Source organism: Pristiophorus japonicus, chromosome 23, assembly GCF_044704955.1.
Source record: "Pristiophorus japonicus isolate sPriJap1 chromosome 23, sPriJap1.hap1, whole genome shotgun sequence".
Classification (NCBI taxonomy): domain Eukaryota; kingdom Metazoa; phylum Chordata; class Chondrichthyes; family Pristiophoridae; genus Pristiophorus; species Pristiophorus japonicus.
In genome coordinates, this window is record NC_091999.1 from 62,375,006 (window position 1) to 62,401,568 (window position 26,563).

Genomic DNA, 26,563 nt, shown 5'->3' on the forward strand with positions numbered 1-26,563 from the left:
GAGAAGGAGAGGCAGATTGGGTGAGAAAAAGACTCAAACACATACAGAGACAGAGATTTGTGTGTTTGATCTATTAAGAGAGAAAGGGAAAGAGTGAGAGAAAGACAATGATAAAGACAGTGACAAGGAGAGAGACAGATAGAGAGAAAGAGATAGAGACTAAAACAGAAAATGATGGAATACTTCTCAGGTTAGAGGCAGGGACTAACAGAGACAGGCAAAGAAATGGACAGACCGAAATGATGGGAAAGAGAGAGCCAGTCAGACAAAGAATCTGAGAGAATCCCATTGGAACAGACGTGGGCACCGTGAGAAAGAGACAGATTGAGAGACTGAGACAAACGGAGAAACAGGGACAGACAGAGTGAGTCAGACTGAGAGAGACAAAGACTCATACATACAAACAGATACACAGCTCTGTGGAGAGAGAGAGAGAGGCAGAGACCGAGCGACACAGATTCATTTCACAATTTCATTTCATTATCGGTTCAGAGTGACACATAGTTACAGAAAATTGTTGATTCAACCGATGAAAATCGGACATCACTGATCAGAATGGGAGGAAATCTGTGTTAAAATAAATAGAAACCAGGAGTGGGGAAGAACCCACGGTGGAAAACCCTTTGAAGTTTAAGGCCAACGACATAACCACTCGGTTATCCTGGCCCTGTGAGAGCTTGGATTCTGTCTCTGTGACAAACTGGGCTTCAACACCAACCCCACATACAAACACATGCACATAGTCTTTTAGTGAGCATTTACGAACATTTTGAGGAATATTGACACGGGGGCAACTCTCCTACTCTGTTTCGAGTAATGCTCTGGGACCTTTCATATCCACCCGAGGGTGCAGACGGAGCTTCAATTTAACATTTCATCCGAAAGTCAACAGCTTCAACATTGCAAAATTCCCCAAGTGCTGCACTTGAGTGTTAGCCAAGATGATTTGCTCAAGTCCAAGGAGTGCGACTTGAAGACACAAACTCCTGATTCAGTCGAGAATGCTGCCACTGAACCAAAGCCGATACAAAAGTTCACAACCGTATTATTTTCCCCAAGTCTTTTTTATAAGTTCCAGGACATACCAAATTCATGGTGATGATTTCCACAGACAGTTGCACATACACAGAGACAAAAATAGAGATAGACAGACAAAGAGAAACAGATAACCAAAAATTTACACGCACCAACGGGCATGCACAGCTGCCTTAGACATCTCGAGGGATAGACAGGCTGAATCACTGTCGCAACTATGACTGATTGCTGCGATTTTTTAATCGGATGTATCGTGAATATTGCAGATTAATAAAAATGAGAACAAATGTCAGTGTTGAAAGGTGTGGGACTTTATTCCAATTATCACATGATCAGTTTGGTCGCGAACTGGTTAAATTGTGAAATGTAATGAAAAATGCTGCGACTCGTAGTCGGCAGGATTCGAACCTGCGCGGGAAAATCCCAATGGATTTCTAATCCATCGCCTTAAACACTCGGCCACGACTACTGTGTCGCTGGCTTTTTAAACGTTACTCAGAAAAAACTCAGTCATCCATCTCTGTGCAGCAGACGGCCAAAGAATCCTGAAAAAGTCTCCGTTTGCAAAAAATCTGGAAGAGGCAAACTCCTCCACATGTATTTTCACAGTTCGATTTCGCTCTGGAATTTTTAATATGTATCTACCAAGAAACAGAAGTAAAAATGAAAATTTTGAAACATCTGTCTCCCCGTCGGGGAATTGAACCCCGGTCTCCCACGTGACAGGCGGGGATACTTACCACTATACTAACGAGGAACTGACGGATAGCTCCTCTGTCGGAGCAGGAATCGAGCTGTGAACAGAACTGGACACCATGAGAAGTCGACAGACACATTGAGAGACAGATACAAACGGACAAACAGGGAGAGACAGACACCGAGATAGAGACAACGAGAGACAGAAAGTGTGAGACTGAGAAGGAGAGGCAGATTGGGTGAGAAAAAGACTCAAACACATACAGAGACAGAGATTTGTGTGTTTGATCTATTAAGAGAGAAAGGGAAAGAGTGAGAGAAAGACAATGATAAAGACAGTGACAAGGAGAGAGACAGATAGAGAGAAAGAGATAGAGACTAAAACAGAAAATGATGGAAATACTTCTCAGGTTAGAGGCAGGGACTAACAGAGACAGGCAAAGAAATGGACAGACCGAAATGATGGGAAATAGAGAGCCAGTCAGACAAAGAATCTGAGAGAATCCCATTGGAACAGACGTGGGCACCGTGAGAAAGAGACAGATTGAGAGACTGAGACAAACGGAGAAACAGGGACAGACAGAGTGAGTCAGACTGAGAGAGACAAAGACTCAGACATACAAACACATACACAGCTCTGTGGAGAGAGAGAGAGAGGCAGAGACCGAGCGACACAGATACATTTCACAATTTCATTTCATTATCGGTTCAGAGTGACACATAGTTACAGAAAATTGTTGATTCAACCGATGAAAATCGGACATCACTGATCAGAATGGGAGGAAATCTGTGTTAAAATAAATAGAAACCAGGAGTGGGGAAGAACCCACGGTGGAAAACCCTTTGAAGTTTAAGGCCAACGACATAACCACTCGGTTATCCTGGCCCTGTGAGAGCTTGGATTCTGTCTCTGTGACAAACTGGGCTTCAACACCAACCCCACATACAAACACATGCACATAGTCTTTTAGTGAGCATTTACGAACATTTTGAGGAATATTGACACGGGGCAACTCTCCTACTCTGTTTCGAGTAATGCTCTGGGACCTTTCATATCCACCCGAGGGTGCAGACGGAGCTTCAATTTAACATTTCATCCGAAAGTCAACAGCTTCAACATTGCAAAATTCCCCAAGTGCTGCACTTGAGTGTTAGCCAAGATGATATGCTCAAGTCCAAGGAGTGCGACTTGAACACACAAATTCCTGATTCAGTCGAGAATGCTGCCACTGAACCAAAGCCGATACAAAAGTTCACAACCGTATTATTTTCCCCACGTCTTTTTTATAAGTTCCAGGACATACCAAATTCATGGTGATGATTTCCACAGACAGTTGCACATACACAGAGACAAAAATAGAGATAGACAGACACAGAGACACAGATAACCAAAAATTTACACGCACCAACGGGCATGCACAGCTGCCTTAGACATCTCGAGGGATAGACAGGCTGAATCACTGTCGCAACTATGACTGATTGCTGCGATTTTTTAATCGGATGTATCGTGAATATTGCAGATTAATAAAAATGAGAACAAATGTCAGTGTTGAAAGGTGTGGGACGTTATTCCAATTATCACATGATCAGTTTGGTGGAGAACTGGTTAAATTGTGAAATGGAATGAAAAATGCTGCGAATCGTAGTCGGGAGGATTCGAACCTGCGCGGGAAAATCCCAATGGATTTCTAGTCCATCGCCTTAACCACTCGGCCACGACTACTGTGTCACTGGCTTTTTAAACGTTACTCAGAAAAAACTCAGTCATCCATCTCTGTGCAGCAGACGGCCAAAGAATCCTGAAAAAGTCTCCGTTTGCAAAAAATCTGGAAGAGGCAAACTCCTCCACATGTATTTTCACAGTTCGATTTCGCTCTGGAATTTTTAATATGTATCTACCAAGAAACAGAAGTAAAAATGAACATTTTGAAACATCTGCCTCCCCGTCGGGGAATTGAACCCCGGTCTCCCACGTGACAGGCGGGGATACTTACCACTATACTAACGAGGAACTGACGGATAGCTCCTCTGTCGGAGCAGGAATCGAGCTGTGAACAGAACTGGACACCATGAGAAGTCGACAGACACATTGAGAGACAGATACAAACGGACAAACAGGGAGAGACAGACACCGAGATAGAGACAACGAGAGACAGAAAGTGTGAGACTGAGAAGGAGAGGCAGATTGGGTGAGAAAAAGACTCAAACACATACAGAGACAGAGATTTGTGTATTTGATCTATTAAGAGAGAAAGGGAAAGAGTGAGAGAAAGACAATGATAAAGACAGTGACAAGGAGAGAGACAGATAGAGAGAAAGAGATAGAGACTAAAACAGAAAATGATGGAAATACTTCTCAGGTTAGAGGCAGGGACTAACAGAGACAGGCAAAGAAATGGACAGACCGAAATGATGGGAAAGAGAGAGCCAGTCAGACAAAGAATCTGAGAGAATCCCATTGGAACAGACGTGGGCACCGTGAGAAAGAGACAGATTGAGAGACTGAGACAAACGGAGAAACAGGGACAGACAGAGTGAGTCAGACTGAGAGAGACAAAGACTCAGACATACAAACACATACACAGCTCTGTGGAGAGAGAGAGAGAGGCAGAGACCGAGCGACACAGATTCATTTCACAATTTCATTTCATTATCGGTTCAGAGTGACACATAGTTACAGAAAATTGTTGATTCAACCGATGAAAATCGGACATCACTGATCAGAATGGGAGGAAATCTGTGTTAAAATAAATAGAAACCAGGAGTGGGGAAGAACCCACGGTGGAAAACCCTTTGAAGTTTAAGGCCAACGACATAACCACTCGGTTATCCTGGCCCTGTGAGAGCTTGGATTCTGTCTCTGTGACAAACTGGGCTTCAACACCAACCCCACATACAAACACATGCACATAGTCTTTTAGTGAGCATTTACGAACATTTTGAGGAATATTGACACGGGGGCAACTCTCCTACTCTGTTTCGAGTAATGCTCTGGGACCTTTCATATCCACCCGAGGGTGCAGACGGAGCTTCAATTTAACATTTCATCCGAAAGTCAACAGCTTCAACATTGCAAAATTCCCCAAGTGCTGCACTTGAGTGTTAGCCAAGATGATATGCTCAAGTCCAAGGAGTGCGACTTGAAGACACAAACTCCTGATTCAGTCGAGAATGCTGCCACTGAACCAAAGCCGATACAAAAGTTCACAACCGTATTATTTTCCCCAAGTCTTTTTTATAAGTTCCAGGACATACCAAATTCATGGTGATGATTTCCACAGACAGTTGCACATACACAGAGACAAAAATAGAGATAGACAGACAAAGAGAAACAGATAACCAAAAATTTACACGCACCAACGGGCATGCACAGCTGCCTTAGACATCTCGAGGGATAGACAGGCTGAATCACTGTCGCAACTATGACTGATTGCTGCGATTTTTTAATCGGATGTATCGTGAATATTGCAGATTAATAAAAATGAGAACAAATGTCAGTGTTGAAAGGTGTGGGACGTTATTCCAATTATCACATGATCAGTTTGGTCGCGAACTGGTTAAATTGTGAAATGGAATGAAAAATGCTGCGAATCGTAGTCGGCAGGATTCGAACCTGCGCGGGAAAATCCCAATGGATTTCTAATCCATCGCCTTAACCACTCGGCCACGACTACTGTGTCGCTGGCTTTTTAAACGTTACTCAGAAAAAACTCAGTCATCCATCTCTGTGCAGCAGACGGCCAAAGAATCCTGAAAAAGTCTCCGTTTGCTAAAAATCTGGAAGAGGCAAACTCCTCTACCTGTATTTTCACAGTTCGATTTCGCTCTGGAATTTTTAATATGTATCTACCAAGAAACAGAAGTAAAAATGAACATTTTGAAACATCTGCCTCCCCGTCGGGGAATTGAACCCCGGTCTCCCACGTGACAGGCGGGGATACTTACCACTATACTAACGAGGAACTGACGGATAGCTCCTCTGTCGGAGCAGGAATCGAGCTGTGAACAGAACTGGACACCATGAGAAGTCGACAGACACATTGAGAGACAGATACAAACGGACAAACAGGGAGAGACAGACACCGAGATAGAGACAACGAGAGACAGAAAGTGTGAGACTGAGAAGGAGAGGCAGATTGGGTGAGAAAAAGACTCAAACACATACAGAGACAGAGATTTGTGTGTTTGATCTATTAAGAGAGAAAGGGAAAGAGTGAGAGAAAGACAATGATAAAGACAGTGACAAGGAGAGAGACAGATAGAGAGAAAGAGATAGAGACTAAAACAGAAAATGATGGAAATACTTCTCAGGTTAGAGGCAGGGACTAACAGAGACAGGCAAAGAAATGGACAGACCGAAATGATGGGAAAGAGAGAGCCAGTCAGACAAAGAATCTGAGAGAATCCCATTGGAACAGACGTGGGCACCGTGAGAAAGAGACAGATTGAGAGACTGAGACAAACGGAGAAACAGGGACAGACAGAGTGAGTCAGACTGAGAGAGACAAAGACTCAGACATACAAACACATACACAGCTCTGTGGAGAGAGAGAGAGAGGCAGAGACCGAGCGACACAGATTCATTTCACAATTTCATTTCATTATCGGTTCAGAGTGACACATAGTTACAGAAAATTGTTGATTCAACCGATGAAAATCGGACATCACTGATCAGAATGGGAGGAAATCTGTGTTAAAATAAATAGAAACCAGGAGTGGGGAAGAACCCACGGTGGAAAACCCTTTGAAGTTTAAGGCCAACGACATAACCACTCGGTTATCCTGGCCCTGTGAGAGCTTGGATTCTGTCTCTGTGACAAACTGGGCTTCAACACCAACCCCACATACAAACACATGCACATAGTCTTTTAGTGAGCATTTACGAACATTTTGAGGAATATTGACACGGGGGCAACTCTCCTACTCTGTTTCGAGTAATGCTCTGGGACCTTTCATATCCACCCGAGGGTGCAGACGGAGCTTCAATTTAACATTTCATCCGAAAGTCAACAGCTTCAACATTGCAAAATTCCCCAAGTGCTGCACTTGAGTGTTAGCCAAGATGATATGCTCAAGTCCAAGGAGTGCGACTTGAAGACACAAACTCCTGATTCAGTCGAGAATGCTGCCACTGAACCAAAGCCGATACAAAAGTTCACAACCGTATTATTTTCCCCAAGTCTTTTTTATAAGTTCCAGGACATACCAAATTCATGGTGATGATTTCCACAGACAGTTGCACATACACAGAGACAAAAATAGAGATAGACAGACAAAGAGAAACAGATAACCAAAAATTTACACGCACCAACGGGCATGCACAGCTGCCTTAGACATCTCGAGGGATAGACAGGCTGAATCACTGTCGCAACTATGACTGATTGCTGCGATTTTTTAATCGGATGTATCGTGAATATTGCAGATTAATAAAAATGAGAACAAATGTCAGTGTTGAAAGGTGTGGGACGTTATTCCAATTATCACATGATCAGTTTGGTCGCGAACTGGTTAAATTGTGAAATGGAATGAAAAATGCTGCGAATCGTAGTCGGCAGGATTCGAACCTGCGCGGGAAAATCCCAATGGATTTCTAATCCATCGCCTTAACCACTCGGCCACGACTACTGTGTCGCTGGCTTTTTAAACGTTACTCAGAAAAAACTCAGTCATCCATCTCTGTGCAGCAGACGGCCAAAGAATCCTGAAAAAGTCTCCGTTTGCTAAAAATCTGGAAGAGGCAAACTCCTCTACCTGTATTTTCACAGTTCGATTTCGCTCTGGAATTTTTAATATGTATCTGAGAAGAAACAGAAGTAAAAATCAACATTTTGAAACATCTGCCTCCCCGTCGGGGAATTGAAACCCGGTCTCCCGCGTGACAGACGGGGATACTCACCACTATACTAACGAGGAACTGACGGATAGCTCCGCTGTCGGAGCAGGAATCGAGCTGTGAACAGAACTGGACACCATGAGAAGTCGACAGACACATTGAGAGACAGAGACAAACCGACAAACAGGGAGAGACAGACACCGAGATAGACACAACGAGAGACAGAAAGTGTGAGACTGAGAAGGAGAGGCAGATTGGGTGAGAAAAAGACTCAAACACATACAGAGACAGAGATTTGTGTGTTTGATCTATTAAGAGAGAAAGGGAAAGAGTGAGAGAAAGAAAATGATAAAGACAGTGACAAGGAGAGAGACAGATAGAGAGAAAGAGATAGAGACTAATACAGAAAATGATGGAAATACTTCTCAGGTTAGAGGCAGGGACTAACAGAGACAGGCAAAGAAATGGACAGACCGAAATGATGGGAAAGAGAGAGCCAGTCAGACAAAGAATCTGAGAGAATCCCATTGGAACAGACGTGGGCACCGTGAGAAAGAGACAGATTGAGAGACTGAGACAAACGGAGAAACAGGGACAGACAGAGTGAGTCAGACAGAGAGAGACAAAGACTCAGACATACAAACACATACACAGCTCTGTGGAGAGAGAGAGAGAGGCAGAGACCGAGCGACACAGATACATTTCACAATTTCATTTTATTATCGGTTCAGAGTGACACATAGTTACAGAAAATTGTTGATTCAACCGATGAAAATCGGACATCACTGATCAGAATGGGAGGAAATCTGTGTTAAAATAAATAGAAACCAGGAGTGGGGAAGAACCCACGGTGGAAAACCCTTTGAAGTTTAAGGCCAACGACATAACCACTCGGTTATCCTGGCCCTGTGAGAGCTTGGATTCTGTTTCTGTGACAAACTGGGCTTCAACCCCAACCCCACATACAAACACATGCACATAGTCTTTTAGTGAGCATTTACGAACATTTTGAGGAATATTGACACGGGGGCAACTCTCCTACTCTGTTTCGAGTAATGCTCTGGGACCTTTCATATCCACCCGAGGGTGCAGACGGAGCTTCAATTTAACATTTCATCCGAAAGTCAACAGCTTCAACATTGCAAAATTCCCCAAGTGCTGCACTTGAGTGTTAGCCAAGATGATATGCTCAAGTCCAAGGAGTGCGACTTGAAGACATAAACTCCTGATTCAGTCGAGAATGCTGCCACTGAACCAAAGCCGATACAAAAGTTCACAACCGTATTATTTTCCCCAAGTCTTTTTTATAAGTTCCAGGACATACCAAATTCATGGTGATGATTTCCACAGACAGTTGCACATACACAGAGACAAAAATAGAGATAGACAGACACAGAGACACAGATAACCAAAAATTTACACGCACCAACGGGCATGCACAGCTGCCTTAGACATCTCGAGGGATAGACAGGCTGAATCACTGTCGCAACTATGACTGATTGCTGCGATTTTTTAATCGGATGTATCGTGAATATTGCAGATGAATAAAAATGAGAACAAATGTCAGTGTTGAAAGGTGTGGGACGTTATTCCAATTATCACATGATCAGTTTGGTAGCGAACTGGTTAAATTGTGAAATGGAATGAAAAATGCTGAGAATCGTAGTCGGCAGGATTCGAAACTGCGCGGGAAAATCCCAATGGATTTCTAGTCCATCGCCTTAACCACTCGGCCACGACTACTGTGTCGCTGGCTTTTTAAACGTTACTCAGAAAAAACTCAGTCATCCATCTCTGTGCAGCAGACGGCCAAAGAATCCTGAAAAAGTCTCCGTTTGCAAAAAATCTGGAAGAGGCAAACTCCTCCACATGTATTTTCACAGTTCGATTTCGCTCTGGAATTTTTAATATGTATCTACCAAGAAACAGAAGTAAAAATGAACATTTTGAAACATCTGCCTCCCCGTCGGGGAATTGAACCCCGGTCTCCCACGTGACAGGCGGGGATACTTACCACTATACTAACGAGGAACTGACGGATAGCTCCTCTGTCGGAGCAGGAATCGAGCTGTGAACAGAACTGGACACCATGAGAAGTCGACAGACACATTGAGAGACAGATACAAACGGACAAACAGGGAGAGACAGACACCGAGATAGAGACAACGAGAGACAGAAAGTGTGAGACTGAGAAGGAGAGGCAGATTGGGTGAGAAAAAGACTCAAACACATACAGAGACAGAGATTTGTGTGTTTGATCTATTAAGAGAGAAAGGGAAAGAGTGAGAGAAAGACAATGATAAAGACAGTGACAAGGAGAGAGACAGATAGAGAGAAAGAGATAGAGACTAAAACAGAAAATGATGGAATACTTCTCAGGTTAGAGGCAGGGACTAACAGAGACAGGCAAAGAAATGGACAGACCGAAATGATGGGAAAGAGAGAGCCAGTCAGACAAAGAATCTGAGAGAATCCCATTGGAACAGACGTGGGCACCGTGAGAAAGAGACAGATTGAGAGACTGAGACAAACGGAGAAACAGGGACAGACAGAGTGAGTAAGACTGAGAGAGACAAAGACTCAGACATACAAACACATACACAGCTCTGTGGAGAGAGAGAGAGAGGCAGAGACCGAGCGACACAGATTCATTTCACAATTTCATTTCATTATCGGTTCAGAGTGACACATAGTTACAGAAAATTGTTGATTCAACCGATGAAAATCGGACATCACTGATCAGAATGGGAGGAAATCTGTGTTAAAATAAATAGAAACCAGGAGTGGGGAAGAACCCACGGTGGAAAACCCTTTGAAGTTTAAGGCCAACGACATAACCACTCGGTTATCCTGGCCCTGTGAGAGCTTGGATTCTGTCTCTGTGACAAACTGGGCTTCAACACCAACCCCACATACAAACACATGCACATAGTCTTTTAGTGAGCATTTACGAACATTTTGAGGAATATTGACACGGGGGCAACTCTCCTACTCTGTTTCGAGTAATGCTCTGGGACCTTTCATATCCACCCGAGGGTGCAGACGGAGCTTCAATTTAACATTTCATCCGAAAGTCAACAGCTTCAACATTGCAAAATTCCCCAAGTGCTGCACTTGAGTGTTAGCCAAGATGATTTGCTCAAGTCCAAGGAGTGCGACTTGAAGACACAAACTCCTGATTCAGTCGAGAATGCTGCCACTGAACCAAAGCCGATACAAAAGTTCACAACCGTATTATTTTCCCCAAGTCTTTTTTATAAGTTCCAGGACATACCAAATTCATGGTGATGATTTCCACAGACAGTTGCACATACACAGAGACAAAAATAGAGATAGACAGACAAAGAGAAACAGATAACCAAAAATTTACACGCACCAACGGGCATGCACAGCTGCCTTAGACATCTCGAGGGATAGACAGGCTGAATCACTGTCGCAACTATGACTGATTGCTGCGATTTTTTAATCGGATGTATCGTGAATATTGCAGATTAATAAAAATGAGAACAAATGTCAGTGTTGAAAGGTGTGGGACGTTATTCCAATTATCACATGATCAGTTTGGTGGAGAACTGGTTAAATTGTGAAATGGAATGAAAAATGCTGCGAATCGTAGTCGGGAGGATTCGAACCTGCGCGGGAAAATCCCAATGGATTTCTAGTCCATCGCCTTAACCACTCGGCCACGACTACTGTGTCGCTGGCTTTTTAAACGTTACTCAGAAAAAACTCAGTCATCCATCTCTGTGCAGCAGACGGCCAAAGAATCCTGAAAAAGTCTCCGTTTGCAAAAAATCTGGAAGAGGCAAACTCCTCCACATGTATTTTCACAGTTCGATTTCGCTCTGGAATTTTTAATATGTATCTACCAAGAAACAGAAGTAAAAATGAACATTTTGAAACATCTGCCTCCCCGTCGGGGAATTGAACCCCGGTCTCCCACGTGACAGGCGGGGATACTTACCACTATACTAACGAGGAACTGACGGATAGCTCCTCTGTCGGAGCAGGAATCGAGCTGTGAACAGAACTGGACACCATGAGAAGTCGACAGACACATTGAGAGACAGATACAAACGGACAAACAGGGAGAGACAGACACCGAGATAGAGACAACGAGAGACAGAAAGTGTGAGACTGAGATGGAGAGGCAGATTGGGTGAGAAAAAGACTCAAACACATACAGAGACAGAGATTTGTGTATTTGATCTATTAAGAGAGAAAGGGAAAGAGTGAGAGAAAGACAATGATAAAGACAGTGACAAGGAGAGAGACAGATAGAGAGAAAGAGATAGAGACTAAAACAGAAAATGATGGAAATACTTCTCAGGTTAGAGGCAGGGACTAACAGAGACAGGCAAAGAAATGGACAGACCGAAATGATGGGAAAGAGAGAGCCAGTCAGACAAAGAATCTGAGAGAATCCCATTGGAACAGACGTGGGCACCGTGATAAAGAGACAGATTGAGAGACTGAGACAAACGGAGAAACAGGGACAGACAGAGTGAGTCAGACTGAGAGAGACAAAGACTCAGACATACAAACACATACACAGCTCTGTGGAGAGAGAGAGAGAGGCAGAGACCGACCGACACAGATTCATTTCACAATTTCATTTCATTATCGGTTCAGAGTGACACATAGTTACAGAAAATTGTTGATTCAACCGATGAAAATCGGACATCACTGATCAGAATGGGAGGAAATCTGTGTTAAAATAAATAGAAACCAGGAGTGGGGAAGAACCCACGGTGGAAAACCCTTTGAAGTTTAAGGCCAACGACATAACCACTCGGTTATCCTGGCCCTGTGAGAGCTTGGATTCTGTCTCTGTGACAAACTGGGCTTCAACACCAACCCCACATACAAACACATGCACATAGTCTTTTAGTGAGCATTTACGAACATTTTGAGGAATATTGACACGGGGGCAACTCTCCTACTCTGTTTCGAGTAATGCTCTGGGACCTTTCATATCCACCCGAGGGTGCAGACGGAGCTTCAATTTAACATTTCATCCGAAAGTCAACAGCTTCAACATTGCAAAATTCCCCAAGTGCTGCACTTGAGTGTTAGCCAAGATGATATGCTCAAGTCCAAGGAGTGCGACTTGAAGACACAAACTCCTGATTCAGTCGAGAATGCTGCCACTGAACCAAAGCCGATACAAAAGTTCACAACCGTATTATTTTCCCCAAGTCTTTTTTATAAGTTCCAGGACATACCAAATTCATGGTGATGATTTCCACAGACAGTTGCACATACACAGAGACAAAAATAGAGATAGACAGACAAAGAGAAACAGATAACCAAAAATTTACACGCACCAACGGGCATGCACAGCTGCCTTAGACATCTCGAGGGATAGACAGGCTGAATCACTGTCGCAACTATGACTGATTGCTGCGATTTTTTAATCGGATGTATCGTGAATATTGCAGATTAATAAAAATGAGAACAAATGTCAGTGTTGAAAGGTGTGGGACGTTATTCCAATTATCACATGATCAGTTTGGTCGCGAACTGGTTAAATTGTGAAATGGAATGAAAAATGCTGCGAATCGTAGTCGGCAGGATTCGAACCTACGCGGGAAAATCCCAATGGATTTCTAATCCATCGCCTTAACCACTCGGCCACGACTACTGTGTCGCTGGCTTTTTAAACGTTACTCAGAAAAAACTCAGTCATCCATCCCTGTGCAGCAGACGGCCAAAGAATCCTGAAAAAGTCTCCGTTTGCTAAAAATCTGGAAGAGGCAAACTCCTCTACCTGTATTTTCACAGTTCGATTTCGCTCTGGAATTTTTAATATGTATCTACCAAGAAACAGAAGTAAAAATGAACATTTTGAAACATCTGCCTCCCCGTCGGGGAATTGAACCCCGGTCTCCCACGTGACAGGCGGGGATACTTACCACTATACTAACGAGGAACTGACGGATAGCTCCTCTGTCGGAGCAGGAATCGAGCTGTGAACAGAACTGGACACCATGAGAAGTCGACAGACACATTGAGAGACAGATACAAACGGACAAACAGGGAGAGACAGACACCGAGATAGAGACAACGAGAGACAGAAAGTGTGAGACTGAGAAGGAGAGGCAGATTGGGTGAGAAAAAGACTCAAACACATACAGAGACAGAGATTTGTGTGTTTGATCTATTAAGAGAGAAAGGGAAAGAGTGAGAGAAAGACAATGATAAAGACAGTGACAAGGAGAGAGACAGATAGAGAGAAAGAGATAGAGACTAAAACAGAAAATGATGGAAATACTTCTCAGGTTAGAGGCAGGGACTAACAGAGACAGGCAAAGAAATGGACAGACCGAAATGATGGGAAAGAGAGAGCCAGTCAGACAAAGAATCTGAGAGAATCCCATTGGAACAGACGTGGGCACCGTGAGAAAGAGACAGATTGAGAGACTGAGACAAACGGAGAAACAGGGACAGACAGAGTGAGTCAGACTGAGAGGGACAAAGACTCAGACATACAAACACATACACAGCTCTGTGGAGAGAGAGAGAGAGGCAGAGACCGAGCGACACAGATTCATTTCACAATTTCATTTCATTATCGGTTCAGAGTGACACATAGTTACAGAAAATTGTTGATTCAACCGATGAAAATCGGACATCACTGATCAGAATGGGAGGAAATCTGTGTTAAAATAAATAGAAACCAGGAGTGGGGAAGAACCCACGGTGGAAAACCCTTTGAAGTTTAAGGCCAACGACATAACCACTCGGTTATCCTGGCCCTGTGAGAGCTTGGATTCTGTCTCTGTGACAAACTGGGCTTCAACACCAACCCCACATACAAACACATGCACATAGTCTTTTAGTGAGCATTTACGAACATTTTGAGGAATATTGACACGGGGGCAACTCTCCTACTCTGTTTCGAGTAATGCTCTGGGACCTTTCATATCCACCCGAGGGTGCAGACGGAGCTTCAATTTAACATTTCATCCGAAAGTCAACAGCTTCAACATTGCAAAATTCCCCAAGTGCTGCACTTGAGTGTTAGCCAAGATGATATGCTCAAGTCCAAGGAGTGCGACTTGAAGACACAAACTCCTGATTCAGTCGAGAATGCTGCCACTGAACCAAAGCCGATACAAAAGTTCACAACCGTATTATTTTCCCCAAGTCTTTTTTATAAGTTCCAGGACATACCAAATTCATGGTGATGATTTCCACAGACAGTTGCACATACACAGAGACAAAAATAGAGATAGACAGACAAAGAGAAACAGATAACCAAAAATTTACACGCACCAACGGGCATGCACAGCTGCCTTAGACATCTCGAGGGATAGACAGGCTGAATCACTGTCGCAACTATGACTGATTGCTGCGATTTTTTAATCGGATGTATCGTGAATATTGCAGATTAATAAAAATGAGAACAAATGTCAGTGTTGAAAGGTGTGGGACGTTATTCCAATTATCACATGATCAGTTTGGTCGCGAACTGGTTAAATTGTGAAATGGAATGAAAAATGCTGCGAATCGTAGTCGGCAGGATTCGAACCTGCGCGGGAAAATCCCAATGGATTTCTAATCCATCGCCTTAACCACTCGGCCACGACTACTGTGTCGCTGGCTTTTTAAACGTTACTCAGAAAAAACTCAGTCATCCATCTCTGTGCAGCAGACGGCCAAAGAATCCTGAAAAAGTCTCCGTTTGCTAAAAATCTGGAAGAGGCAAACTCCTCTACCTGTATTTTCACAGTTCGATTTCGCTCTGGAATTTTTAATATGTATCTGAGAAGAAACAGAAGTAAAAATCAACATTTTGAAACATCTGCCTCCCCGTCGGGGAATTGAAACCCGGTCTCCCGCGTGACAGACGGGGATACTCACCACTATACTAACGAGGAACTGACGGATAGCTCCGCTGTCGGAGCAGGAATCGAGCTGTGAACAGAACTGGACACCATGAGAAGTCGACAGACACATTGAGAGACAGAGACAAACCGACAAACAGGGAGAGACAGACACCGAGATAGACACAACGAGAGACAGAAAGTGTGAGACTGAGAAGGAGAGGCAGATTGGGTGAGAAAAAGACTCAAACACATACAGAGACAGAGATTTGTGTGTTTGATCTATTAAGAGAGAAAGGGAAAGAGTGAGAGAAAGAAAATGATAAAGACAGTGACAAGGAGAGAGACAGATAGAGAGAAAGAGATAGAGACTAATACAGAAAATGATGGAAATACTTCTCAGGTTAGAGGCAGGGACTAACAGAGACAGGCAAAGAAATGGACAGACCGAAATGATGGGAAAGAGAGAGCCAGTCAGACAAAGAATCTGAGAGAATCCCATTGGAACAGACGTGGGCACCGTGAGAAAGAGACAGATTGAGAGACTGAGACAAACGGAGAAACAGGGACAGACAGAGTGAGTCAGACAGAGAGAGACAAAGACTCAGACATACAAACACATACACAGCTCTGTGGAGAGAGAGAGAGAGGCAGAGACCGAGCGACACAGATACATTTCACAATTTCATTTTATTATCGGTTCAGAGTGACACATAGTTACAGAAAATTGTTGATTCAACCGATGAAAATCGGACATCACTGATCAGAATGGGAGGAAATCTGTGTTAAAATAAATAGAAACCAGGAGTGGGGAAGAACCCACGGTGGAAAACCCTTTGAAGTTTAAGGCCAACGACATAACCACTCGGTTATCCTGGCCCTGTGAGAGCTTGGATTCTGTTTCTGTGACAAACTGGGCTTCAACCCCAACCCCACATACAAACACATGCACATAGTCTTTTAGTGAGCATTTACGAACATTTTGAGGAATATTGACACGGGGGCAACTCTCCTACTCTGTTTCGAGTAATGCTCTGGGACCTTTCATATCCACCCGAGGGTGCAGACGGAGCTTCAATTTAACATTTCATCCGAAAGTCAACAGCTTCAACATTGCAAAATTCCCCAAGTGCTGCACTTGAGTGTTAGCCAAGATGATATGCTCAAGTCCAAGGAGTGCGACTTGAAGACATAAACTCCTGATTCAGTCGAGAATGCTGCCACTGAACCAAAGCCGATACAAAAGTTCACAACCGTATTATTTTCCCCAAGTCTTTTTTATAAGTTCCAGGACATACCAAATTCATGGTGATGATTTCCACAGACAGTTGCACATACACAGAGACAAAAATAGAGATAGACAGACACAGAGACACAGATAACCAAAAATTTACACGCACCAACGGGCATGCACAGCTGCCTTAGACATCTCGAGGGATAGACAGGCTGAATCACTGTCGCAACTATGACTGATTGCTGCGATTTTTTAATCGGATGTATCGTGAATATTGCAGATGAATAAAAATGAGAACAAATGTCAGTGTTGAAAGGTGTGGGACGTTATTCCAATTATCACATGATCAGTTTGGTAGCGAACTGGTTAAATTGTGAAATGGAATGAAAAATGCTGAGAATCGTAGTCGGCAGGATTCGAACCTCCGCGGGAAAATCCCAATGGATTTCTAGTCCATCGCCTTAACCACTCCGCCACGACTACTGTGTCGCTGGCTTTTTAAACGTTACTCAGAAAAAACTCAGTCATCCATCTCTGTGCAGCAGATGGCCAAAGAATCCTGAAAAAGTCTCCGTTTGCTAAAAATCTGGAAGAGGCAAACTCCTCTACCTGTATTTTCACAGTTCGATTTCGCTCTGGAATTTTTAATATGTATATACCAAGAAACAGAAGTAAAAATCAACATTTTGAAACATCTGCCTCCCCGTCGGGGAATTGAAACCCGGTCTCCCACGTGACAGGCGGGGATACTCACCACTATACTAACGAGGAACTGACGGATAGTTCCGCTGTCGGAGCAGGAATCGAGCTGTGAACAGAACTGGACACCATGAGAAGTCGACAGACACATTGAGAGACAGAGACAAACCGACAAACAGGGAGAGACAGACACCGAGATAGAGACAACGAGAGACAGAAAGTGTGAGACTGAGAAGGAGAGGCAGATTGGGTGAGAAAAAGACTCAAACACATACAGAGACAGAGATTTGTGTGTTTGATCTATTAAGAGAGAAAGGGAAAGAGTGAGAGAAAGACAATGATAAAGACAGTGACAAGGAGAGAGACAGATAGAGAGAAAGAGATAGAGACTAAAACAGAAAATGATGGAAATACTTCTCAGGTTAGAGGCAGGGACTAACAGAGACAGGCAAAGAAATGGACAGACCGAAATGATGGGAAAGAGAGAGCCAGTCAGACAAAGAATCTGAGAGAATCCCATTGGAACAGACGTGGGCACCGTGAGAAAGAGACAGATTGAGAGACTGAGACAAACGGAGAAACAGGGACAGACAGAGTGAGTCAGACAGAGAGAGACAAAGACTCAGACATACAAACACATACACAGCTCTGTGGAGAGAGAGAGTGAGGCAGAGACCGAGCGACACAGATACATTTCACAATTTCATTTCATTATCGGTTCAGAGTGACACATAGTTACAGAAAATTGTTGATTCAACCGATGAAAATCGGACATCACTGATCAGAATGGGAGGAAATCTGTGTTAAAATAAATAGAAACCAGGAGTGGGGAAGAACCCACGGTGGATAACCCTTTGAAGTTTAAGGCCAACGACATAACCACTCGGTTATCCTGGCCCTGTGAGAGCTTGGATTCTGTTTCTGTGACAAACTGGGCTTCAACCCCAACCCCACATACAAACACATGCACATAGTCTTTCAGTGAGCATTTACGAACATTTTGAGGAATATTGACACGGGGGCAACTCTCCTACTCTGTTTCGAGTAATGCTCTGGGACCTTTCATATCCACCCGAGGGTGCAGACGGAGCTTCAATTTAACATTTCATCCGAAAGTCAACAGCTTCAACATTGCAAAATTTCCCAAGTGCTGCACTTGAGTGTTAGCCAAGATGATATGATCAAGTCCAAGGAGTGCGATTTGAACACACAAACTCCTGATTCAGTCGAGAATGCTGCCACTGAACCAAAGCCGATACAAAAGTTCACAACCGTATTATTTTCCCCAAGTCTTTTTTATAAGTTCCAGGACATACCAAATTCATGGTGATGATTTCCACAGACAGTTGCACATACACAGAGACAAAAATAGAGATAGACAGACACAGAGACACAGATAACCAAAAATTTACACGCACCAACGGGCATGCACAGCTGCCTTAGACATCTCGAGGGATAGACAGGCTGAATCAGTGTCGCAACTTTGACTGATTGTTGCGATTTTTTAATCGGATGTATCGTTAATATTGCAGATTAATAAAAATGAGAACAAATGTCAGTGTTGAAAGGTGTGGGACGTTATTCCAATTATCACATGATCAGTTTGGTAGAGAACTGGTTAAATTGTGAAATGGAATGAAAAATGCTGCGAATCGTAGTCGGCAGGTTTCGAACCTGCGCGGGAAAATCGCAATGGATTTCTAGTCCATCGCCTTAACCACTCCGCCACGACTACTGTGTCGCTGGCTTTTTAAACGTTACTCAGAAAAAACTCAGTCATCCATCTCTGTGCAGCAGACGGCCAAAGAATCCTGAAAAAGTCTCCGTTTGCAAAAAATCTGGAAGAGGCAAACTCCTCCACATGTATTTTCACAGTTCGATTTCGCTCTGGAATTTTTAATATGTATCTACCAAGAAACAGAAGTAAAAATCGACATTTTGAAACATCTGCCTCCCCGTCGGGGAATTGAACCCCGGTCTCCCGCGTGACAGGCGGGGATACTCACCACTATACTAACGAGGAACTGACGGAAAGCTCTTCTGTCGGAGCAGGAATCGAGCTGTGAACCATGAGAAGTCGACAGACATATTGAGAGACAGAGACAAACCGACAAACAGGGAGAGACAGACACCCAGATAGAGACAACGAGAGACAGAAAGTGTGAGACTGAGAAGGAGAGGCAGATTGGGTGAGAAAAAGACTCAAACACATACAGAGACAGAGATTTGTGTGTTTGATCTATTAAGAGAGAAAGGGAAAGAGTGAGAAAAAGACAATGATAAAGACAGTGACAAGGAGAGAGACAGATAGAGAGAAAGAGATAGAGACTAAAACAGAAAATGATGGAAATACTTCTCAGGTTAGAGGCAGGGACTAACAGAGACAGGCAAAGAAATGGACAGACCGAAATGATGGGAAAGAGAGAGCCAGTCAGACAAAGAATCTGAGAGAATCCCATTGGAACAGACGTGGGCACCGTGAGAAAGAGACAGATTGAGAGACTGAGAAAAACGGAGAAACAGGGACAGACAGAATGAGTCAGACTGAGAGAGACAAAGACTCAGACATACAAACACATACACGGCTCTGTGGAGAGAGAGAGAGAGGCAGAGACCGAGCGACACAGATACATTTCACAATTTCATTTCATTATCGGTTCAGAGTGACACATAGTTACAGAAAATTGTTGATTCAACCGATGAAAATCGGACATCACTGGTCAGAATGGGAGGAAATCTGTGTTAAAATAAATAGAAACCAGGAGTGGGGAAGAACCCACGGTGGAAAACCCTTTGAAGTTTAAGGCCAACGACATAACCACTCGGTTATCCTGGCCCTGTGAGAGTTTGGATTCTGTCTCTGTGACAAACTGGGCTTCAACCCCAACCCCACATACAAGCACATGCACATAGTCTTTTAGTGAGCATTTACGAACATTTTGAGGAATATTGACACGGGGGCAACTCTCCTACTCTGTTTCGAGTAATGCTCTGGGACCTTCATATCCACCCGAGGGTGCAGACGGAGCTTCAATTTAACATTTCATCCGAAAGTCAACAGCTTCAACATTGCAAAATTCCCCAAGTGCTGCACTTGAGTGTTAGCCAAGATGATATGCTCAAGTCCAAGGAGTGCGACTTGAACACACAAACTCCTGATTCAGTCGAGAATGCTGCCACTGAACCAAAGCCGATACAAAAGTTCACAACCGTATTATTTTCCCCAAGTCTTTTTTATAAGTTCCAGGACATACCAAATTCATGGTGATGATTTCCACAGACAGGTGAACATGCACAGAGGCAAAAATAGAGATAGACAGACACAGAGACACACATAACCAAAAATTTACACGCACCAAGGGGCATGCACAGCTGCCTTAGACATCTCGAGGGATAGACAGGCTGAATCACGGTCGCAAATTTGACTGATTGTTGCGATTTTCCAATCGGATGTATCGTGAATATTGCAGATGAATAAAAATGAGAACAAATGTCAGTGTTGAAAGGTGTGGGACGTTATTCCAATTATCACATGATCAGTTTGGTGGAGAACTGGTTAAATTGTGAAATGGAATGAAAAATGCTGAGAATCGTAGTCGGCAGGATTCGAACCTGCGCGGGAAAATCCCAATGGATTTCTAGTCCATCGCCTTAACCACTCGGCCACGACTACTGTGTCGCTGGCTTTTTAAACGTTACTCAGAAAAAACTCAGTCATCCATCTCTGTGCAGCAGACGGCCAAAGAATCCTGAAAAAGTCTCCGTTTGCTAACAATCTGGAAGAGGCAAACTCCTCCACATGTATTTTCACAGTTCGATTTCGCTCTGGAATTTTTAATATGTATCGACCAAGAAACAGAAGTAAAAATCAACATTTTGAAACATCTGCCTCCCCGTTGGGGAAGTGAACCCCGGTCTCCCGCGTGACAGGCGGGGATACTCACCACTATACTAACGAGGAACTGACGGATAGCTGCTCTGTCGGAGCAGGAATCGAGCTGTGAACAGAACTGGACACCATGAGAAGTCGACAGACACATTGAGAGACAGAGACAAACCGACAAACAGGGAGAGACAGACACCGAGATAGAGACAACGAGAGACAGAAAGTGTGAGACTGAGAAGGAGAGGCAGATTGGGTGAGAAAAAGACGCAAACACATGCAGAGACAGAGATTTGTGTGGTTGATCTATTAAGAGAGAAAGGGAAAGAGTGAGAGAAAGACAATGATAAAGACACTGACAATGAGAGAGACAGATAGAGAGAAAGAGATAGAGACTAAAACAGAAAATGATGGAAATACTTCTCAGGTTAGAGGCAGGAACTAACAGAGACAGGCAAAGAAATGGACAGACCGAAATGATGGGAAAGAGAGAGCCAGTCAGACAAAGAATCTGAGAGAATCCCATTGGAACAGACGTGGGCACCGTGAGAAAGAGACAGATTGAGAGACTGAGACAAACGGAGAAACAGGGACAGACAGAGTGAGCAGACTGAGAGAGACAAAGACTCAGACATACAAACACATACACAGCTCTGTGTAGAGAGAGAGAGAGGCAGAGACCGAGCGACACAGATACATTTCACAATTTCATTTTATTATCGGTTCAGAGTGACACATAGTTACAGAAAATTGTTGATTCAACCGATGAAAATCGGACATCACTGATCAGAATGGGAGGAAATCTGTGTTAAAATATATAGAAACCAGGAGTGGGGAAGAACCCACGGTGGAAAACCCTTTGAAGTTTAAGGCCAACGACATAACCACTCGGTTATCCTGGCCCTGTGAGAGCTTGGATTCTGTTTCTGTGACAAACTGGGCTTCAACCCCAACCCCACATACAAACACATGCACATAGTCTTTTAGTGAGCATTTACGAACATTTTGAGGAATATTGACACGGGGGCAACTCTCCTACTCTGTTTCGAGTAATGCTCTGGGACCTTTCATATCCACCCGAGGGTGCAGACGGAGCTTCAATTTAACATTTCATCCGAAAGTCAACAGCTTCAACATTGCAAAATTCCCCAAGTGCTGCACTTGAGTGTTAGCCAAGATGATATGCTCAAGTCCAAGAAGTGCGACTTGAAGACATAAACTCCTGATTCAGTCGAGAATGCTGCCACTGAACCAAAGCCGATACAAAAGTTCACAACCGTATTATTTTCCCCAAGTCTTTTTTATAAGTTCCAGGACATACCAAATTCATGGTGATGATTTCCACAGACAGTTGCACATACACAGAGACAAAAATAGAGATAGACAGACACAGAGACACAGATAACCAAAAATTTACACGCACCAACGGGCATGCACAGCTGCCTTAGACATCTCGAGGGATAGACAGGCTGAATCACTGTCGCAACTATGACTGATTGCTGCGATTTTTTAATCGGATGTATCGTGAATATTGCAGATGAATAAAAATGAGAACAAATGTCAGTGTTGAAAGGTGTGGGACGTTATTCCAATTATCACATGATCAGTTTGGTAGCGAACTGGTTAAATTGTGAAATGGAATGAAAAATGCTGAGAATCGTAGTCGGCAGGATTCGAACCTCCGCGGGAAAATCCCAATGGATTTCTAGTCCATCGCCTTAACCACTCCGCCACGACTACTGTGTCGCTGGCTTTTTAAACGTTACTCAGAAAAAACTCAGTCATCCATCTCTGTGCAGCAGATGGCCAAAGAATCCTGAAAAAGTCTCCGTTTGCTAAAAATCTGGAAGAGGCAAACTCCTCTACCTGTATTTTCACAGTTCGATTTCGCTCTGGAATTTTTAATATGTATATACCAAGAAACAGAAGTAAAAATCAACATTTTGAAACATCTGCCTCCCCGTCGGGGAATTGAAACCCGGTCTCCCGCGTGACAGGCGGGGATACTCACCACTATACTAACGAGGAACTGACGGATAGCTCCGCTGTCGGAGCAGGAATCGAGCTGTGAACAGAACTGGACACCATGAGAAGTCGACAGACACATTGAGAGACAGAGACAAACCGACAAACAGGGAGAGACAGACACCGAGATAGAGACAACGAGAGACAGAAAGTGTGAGACTGAGAAGGAGAGGCAGATTGGGTGAGAAAAAGACTCAAACACATACAGAGACAGAGATTTGTGTGTTTGATCTATTAAGAGAGAAAGGGAAAGAGTGAGAGAAAGACAATGATAAAGACAGTGACAAGGAGAGAGACAGATAGAGAGAAAGAGATAGAGACTAAAACAGAAAATGATGGAAATACTTCTCAGGTTAGAGGCAGGGACTAACAGAGACAGGCAAAGAAATGGACAGACCGAAATGATGGGAAAGAGAGAGCCAGTCAGACAAAGAATCTGAGAGAATCCCATTGGAACAGACGTGGGCACCGTGAGAAAGAGACAGATTGAGAGACTGAGACAAACGGAGAAACAGGGACAGACAGAGTGAGTCAGACAGAGAGAGACAAAGACTCAGACATACAAACACATACACAGCTCTGTGGAGAGAGAGAGTGAGGCAGAGACCGAGCGACACAGATACATTTCACAATTTCATTTCATTATCGGTTCAGAGTGACACATAGTTACAGAAAATTGTTGATTCAACCGATGAAAATCGGACATCACTGATCAGAATGGGAGGAAATCTGTGTTAAAATAAATAGAAACCAGGAGTGGGGAAGAAACCACGGTGGAAAACCCTTTGAAGTTTAAGGCCAACGACATAACCACTCGGTTATCCTGGCCCTGTGAGAGCTTGGATTCTGTTTCTGTGACAAACTGGGCTTCAACCCCAACCCCACATACAAACACATGCACATAGTCTTTTAGTGAGCATTTACGAACATTTTGAGGAATATTGTCACGGGGGCAACTCTCCTACTCTGTTTCGAGTAATGCTCTGGGACCTTTCATATCCACCCGAGGGTGCAGACGGAGCTTCAATTTAACATTTCATCCGAAAGTCAACAGCTTCAACATTGCAAAATTTCCCAAGTGCTGCACTTGAGTGTTAGCCAAGATGATATGATCAAGTCCAAGGAGTGCGACTTGAACACACAAACTCCTGATTCAGTCGAGAATGCTGCCACTGAACCAAAGCCGATACAAAAGTTCACAACCGTATTATTTTCCCCAAGTCTTTTTTATAAGTTCCAGGACATACCAAATTCATGGTGATGATTTCCACAGACAGTTGCACATACACAGAGACAAAAATAGAGATAGACAGACACAGAGACACAGATAACCAAAAATTTACACGCACCAACGGGCATGCACAGCTGCCTTAGACATCTCGAGGGATAGACAGGCTGAATCAGTGTCGCAACTTTGACTGATTGTTGCGATTTTTTAATCGGATGTATCGTGAATATTGCAGATTAATAAAAATGAGAACAAATGTCAGTGTTGAAAGGTGTGGGACCTTATTCCAATTATCACATGATCAGTTTGGTAGAGAACTGGTTAAATTGTGAAATGGAATGAAAAATGCTGCGAATCGTAGTCGGCAGGTTTCGAACCTGCGCGGGAAAATCGCAATAGATTTCTAGTCCATCGCCTTAACCACTCCGCCACGACTACTGTGTCGCTGGCTTTTTAAACGTTACTCAGAAAAAACTCAGTCATCCATCTCTGTGCAGCAGACGGCCAAAGAATCCTGAAAAAGTCTCCGTTTGCAAAAAATCTGGAAGAGGCAAACTCCTCCACATGTATTTTCACAGTTCGATTTCGCTCTGGAATTTTTAATATGTATCTACCAAGAAACAGAAGTAAAAATCAACATTTTGAAACATCTGCCTCCCCGTCGGGGAATTGAACCCCGGTCTCCCGCGTGACAGGCGGGGATACTCACCACTATACTAACGAGGAACTGACGGAAAGCTCTTCTGTCGGAGCAGGAATCGAGCTGTGAACCATGAGAAGTCGACAGACACATTGAGAGACAGAGACAAACCGACAAACAGGGAGAGACAGACACCCAGATAGAGACAACGAGAGACAGAAAGTGTGAGACTGAGAAGGAGAGGCAGATTGGGTGAGAAAAAGACTCAAACACATACAGAGACAGAGATTTGTGTGTTTGATCTATTAAGAGAGAAAGGGAAAGAGTGAGAGAAAGACAATGATAAAGACAGTGACAAGGAGAGAGACAGATAGAGAGAAAGAGATAGAGACTAAAACAGAAAATGATGGAAATACTTCTCAGGTTAGAGGCAGGGACTAACAGAGACAGGCAAAGAAATGGACAGACCGAAATGATGGGAAAGAGAGAGCCAGTCAGACAAAGAATCTGAGAGAATCCCATTGGAACAGACGTGGGCACCGTGAGAAAGAGACAGATTGAGAGACTGAGAAAAACGGAGAAACAGGGACAGACAGAATGAGTCAGACTGAGAGAGACAAAGACTCAGACATACAAACACATACACAGCTCTGTGGAGAGAGAGAGAGAGGCAGAGACCGAGCGACACAGATACATTTCACAATTTCATTTCATTATCGGTTCAGAGTGACACATAGTTACAGAAAATTGTTGATTCAACCGATGAAAATCGGACATCACTGATCAGAATGGGAGGAAATCTGTGTTAAAATAAATAGAAACCAGGAGTGGGGAAGAACCCACGGTGGAAAACCCTTTGAAGTTTAAGGCCAACGACATAACCACTCGGTTATCCTGGCCCTGTGAGAGTTTGGATTCTGTCTCTGTGACAAACTGGGCTTCAACCCCAACCCCACATACAAGCACATGCACATAGTCTTTTAGTGAGCATTTACGAACATTTTGAGGAATATTGACACGGGGGCAACTCTCCTACTCTGTTTCGAGTAATGCTCTGGGACCTTCATATCCACCCGAGGGTGCAGACGGAGCTTCAATTTAACATTTCATCCGAAAGTCAACAGCTTCAACATTGCAAAATTCCCCAAGTGCTGCACTTGAGTGTTAGCCAAGATGATATGCTCAAGTCCAAGGAGTGCGACTTGAACACACAAACTCCTGATTCAGTCGAGAATGCTGCCACTGAACCAAAGCCGATACAAAAGTTCACAACCGTATTATTTTCCCCAAGTCTTTTTTATAAGTTCCAGGACATACCAAATTCATGGTGATGATTTCCACAGACAGGTGAACATGCACAGAGGCAAAAATAGAGATAGACAGACACAGAGACACACATAACCAAAAATTTACACGCACCAAGGGGCATGCACAGCTGCCTTAGACATCTCGAGGGATAGA

At 43.6% G+C, this 26,563-nt stretch overlaps 18 non-coding genes across 18 annotated transcripts; all 18 read right to left on the reverse strand.

The window, feature by feature from the left end:
* Positions 1 to 1,422: 1,422 nt before the first annotated feature.
* Positions 1,423 to 1,504, reverse strand: trnas-aga (transfer RNA serine (anticodon AGA)). The gene has a single exon. It is a non-coding gene; the product is annotated as a tRNA-Ser (tRNA).
* Positions 1,505 to 1,720: 216 nt separating this feature from the next.
* Positions 1,721 to 1,792, reverse strand: trnad-guc (transfer RNA aspartic acid (anticodon GUC)). The gene has a single exon. It is a non-coding gene; the product is annotated as a tRNA-Asp (tRNA).
* A 1,580-nt stretch (positions 1,793 to 3,372) lies between these two features.
* trnas-aga (transfer RNA serine (anticodon AGA)) lies at positions 3,373 to 3,454 on the reverse strand. The gene has a single exon. It is a non-coding gene; the product is annotated as a tRNA-Ser (tRNA).
* Positions 3,455 to 3,670: 216 nt separating this feature from the next.
* On the reverse strand, positions 3,671 to 3,742 carry trnad-guc (transfer RNA aspartic acid (anticodon GUC)). Its single transcript has one exon. It is a non-coding gene; the product is annotated as a tRNA-Asp (tRNA).
* A 1,581-nt stretch (positions 3,743 to 5,323) lies between these two features.
* Positions 5,324 to 5,405, reverse strand: trnas-aga (transfer RNA serine (anticodon AGA)). The gene has a single exon. It is a non-coding gene; the product is annotated as a tRNA-Ser (tRNA).
* A 216-nt stretch (positions 5,406 to 5,621) lies between these two features.
* Positions 5,622 to 5,693, reverse strand: trnad-guc (transfer RNA aspartic acid (anticodon GUC)). Its single transcript has one exon. It is a non-coding gene; the product is annotated as a tRNA-Asp (tRNA).
* Positions 5,694 to 7,274: 1,581 nt separating this feature from the next.
* Positions 7,275 to 7,356, reverse strand: trnas-aga (transfer RNA serine (anticodon AGA)). The gene has a single exon. It is a non-coding gene; the product is annotated as a tRNA-Ser (tRNA).
* Positions 7,357 to 9,225: 1,869 nt separating this feature from the next.
* Positions 9,226 to 9,307, reverse strand: trnas-aga (transfer RNA serine (anticodon AGA)). Its single transcript has one exon. It is a non-coding gene; the product is annotated as a tRNA-Ser (tRNA).
* A 216-nt stretch (positions 9,308 to 9,523) lies between these two features.
* trnad-guc (transfer RNA aspartic acid (anticodon GUC)) lies at positions 9,524 to 9,595 on the reverse strand. The gene has a single exon. It is a non-coding gene; the product is annotated as a tRNA-Asp (tRNA).
* Positions 9,596 to 11,175: 1,580 nt separating this feature from the next.
* On the reverse strand, positions 11,176 to 11,257 carry trnas-aga (transfer RNA serine (anticodon AGA)). The gene has a single exon. It is a non-coding gene; the product is annotated as a tRNA-Ser (tRNA).
* Positions 11,258 to 11,473: 216 nt separating this feature from the next.
* Positions 11,474 to 11,545, reverse strand: trnad-guc (transfer RNA aspartic acid (anticodon GUC)). The gene has a single exon. It is a non-coding gene; the product is annotated as a tRNA-Asp (tRNA).
* A 1,581-nt stretch (positions 11,546 to 13,126) lies between these two features.
* Positions 13,127 to 13,208, reverse strand: trnas-aga (transfer RNA serine (anticodon AGA)). The gene has a single exon. It is a non-coding gene; the product is annotated as a tRNA-Ser (tRNA).
* Positions 13,209 to 13,424: 216 nt separating this feature from the next.
* trnad-guc (transfer RNA aspartic acid (anticodon GUC)) lies at positions 13,425 to 13,496 on the reverse strand. The gene has a single exon. It is a non-coding gene; the product is annotated as a tRNA-Asp (tRNA).
* A 1,581-nt stretch (positions 13,497 to 15,077) lies between these two features.
* On the reverse strand, positions 15,078 to 15,159 carry trnas-aga (transfer RNA serine (anticodon AGA)). The gene has a single exon. It is a non-coding gene; the product is annotated as a tRNA-Ser (tRNA).
* A 4,118-nt stretch (positions 15,160 to 19,277) lies between these two features.
* On the reverse strand, positions 19,278 to 19,349 carry trnad-guc (transfer RNA aspartic acid (anticodon GUC)). The gene has a single exon. It is a non-coding gene; the product is annotated as a tRNA-Asp (tRNA).
* Positions 19,350 to 20,917: 1,568 nt separating this feature from the next.
* Positions 20,918 to 20,999, reverse strand: trnas-aga (transfer RNA serine (anticodon AGA)). Its single transcript has one exon. It is a non-coding gene; the product is annotated as a tRNA-Ser (tRNA).
* Positions 21,000 to 23,165: 2,166 nt separating this feature from the next.
* On the reverse strand, positions 23,166 to 23,237 carry trnad-guc (transfer RNA aspartic acid (anticodon GUC)). The gene has a single exon. It is a non-coding gene; the product is annotated as a tRNA-Asp (tRNA).
* A 1,879-nt stretch (positions 23,238 to 25,116) lies between these two features.
* trnad-guc (transfer RNA aspartic acid (anticodon GUC)) lies at positions 25,117 to 25,188 on the reverse strand. The gene has a single exon. It is a non-coding gene; the product is annotated as a tRNA-Asp (tRNA).
* Between the last annotated feature and the right edge of the window lie 1,375 nt (positions 25,189 to 26,563).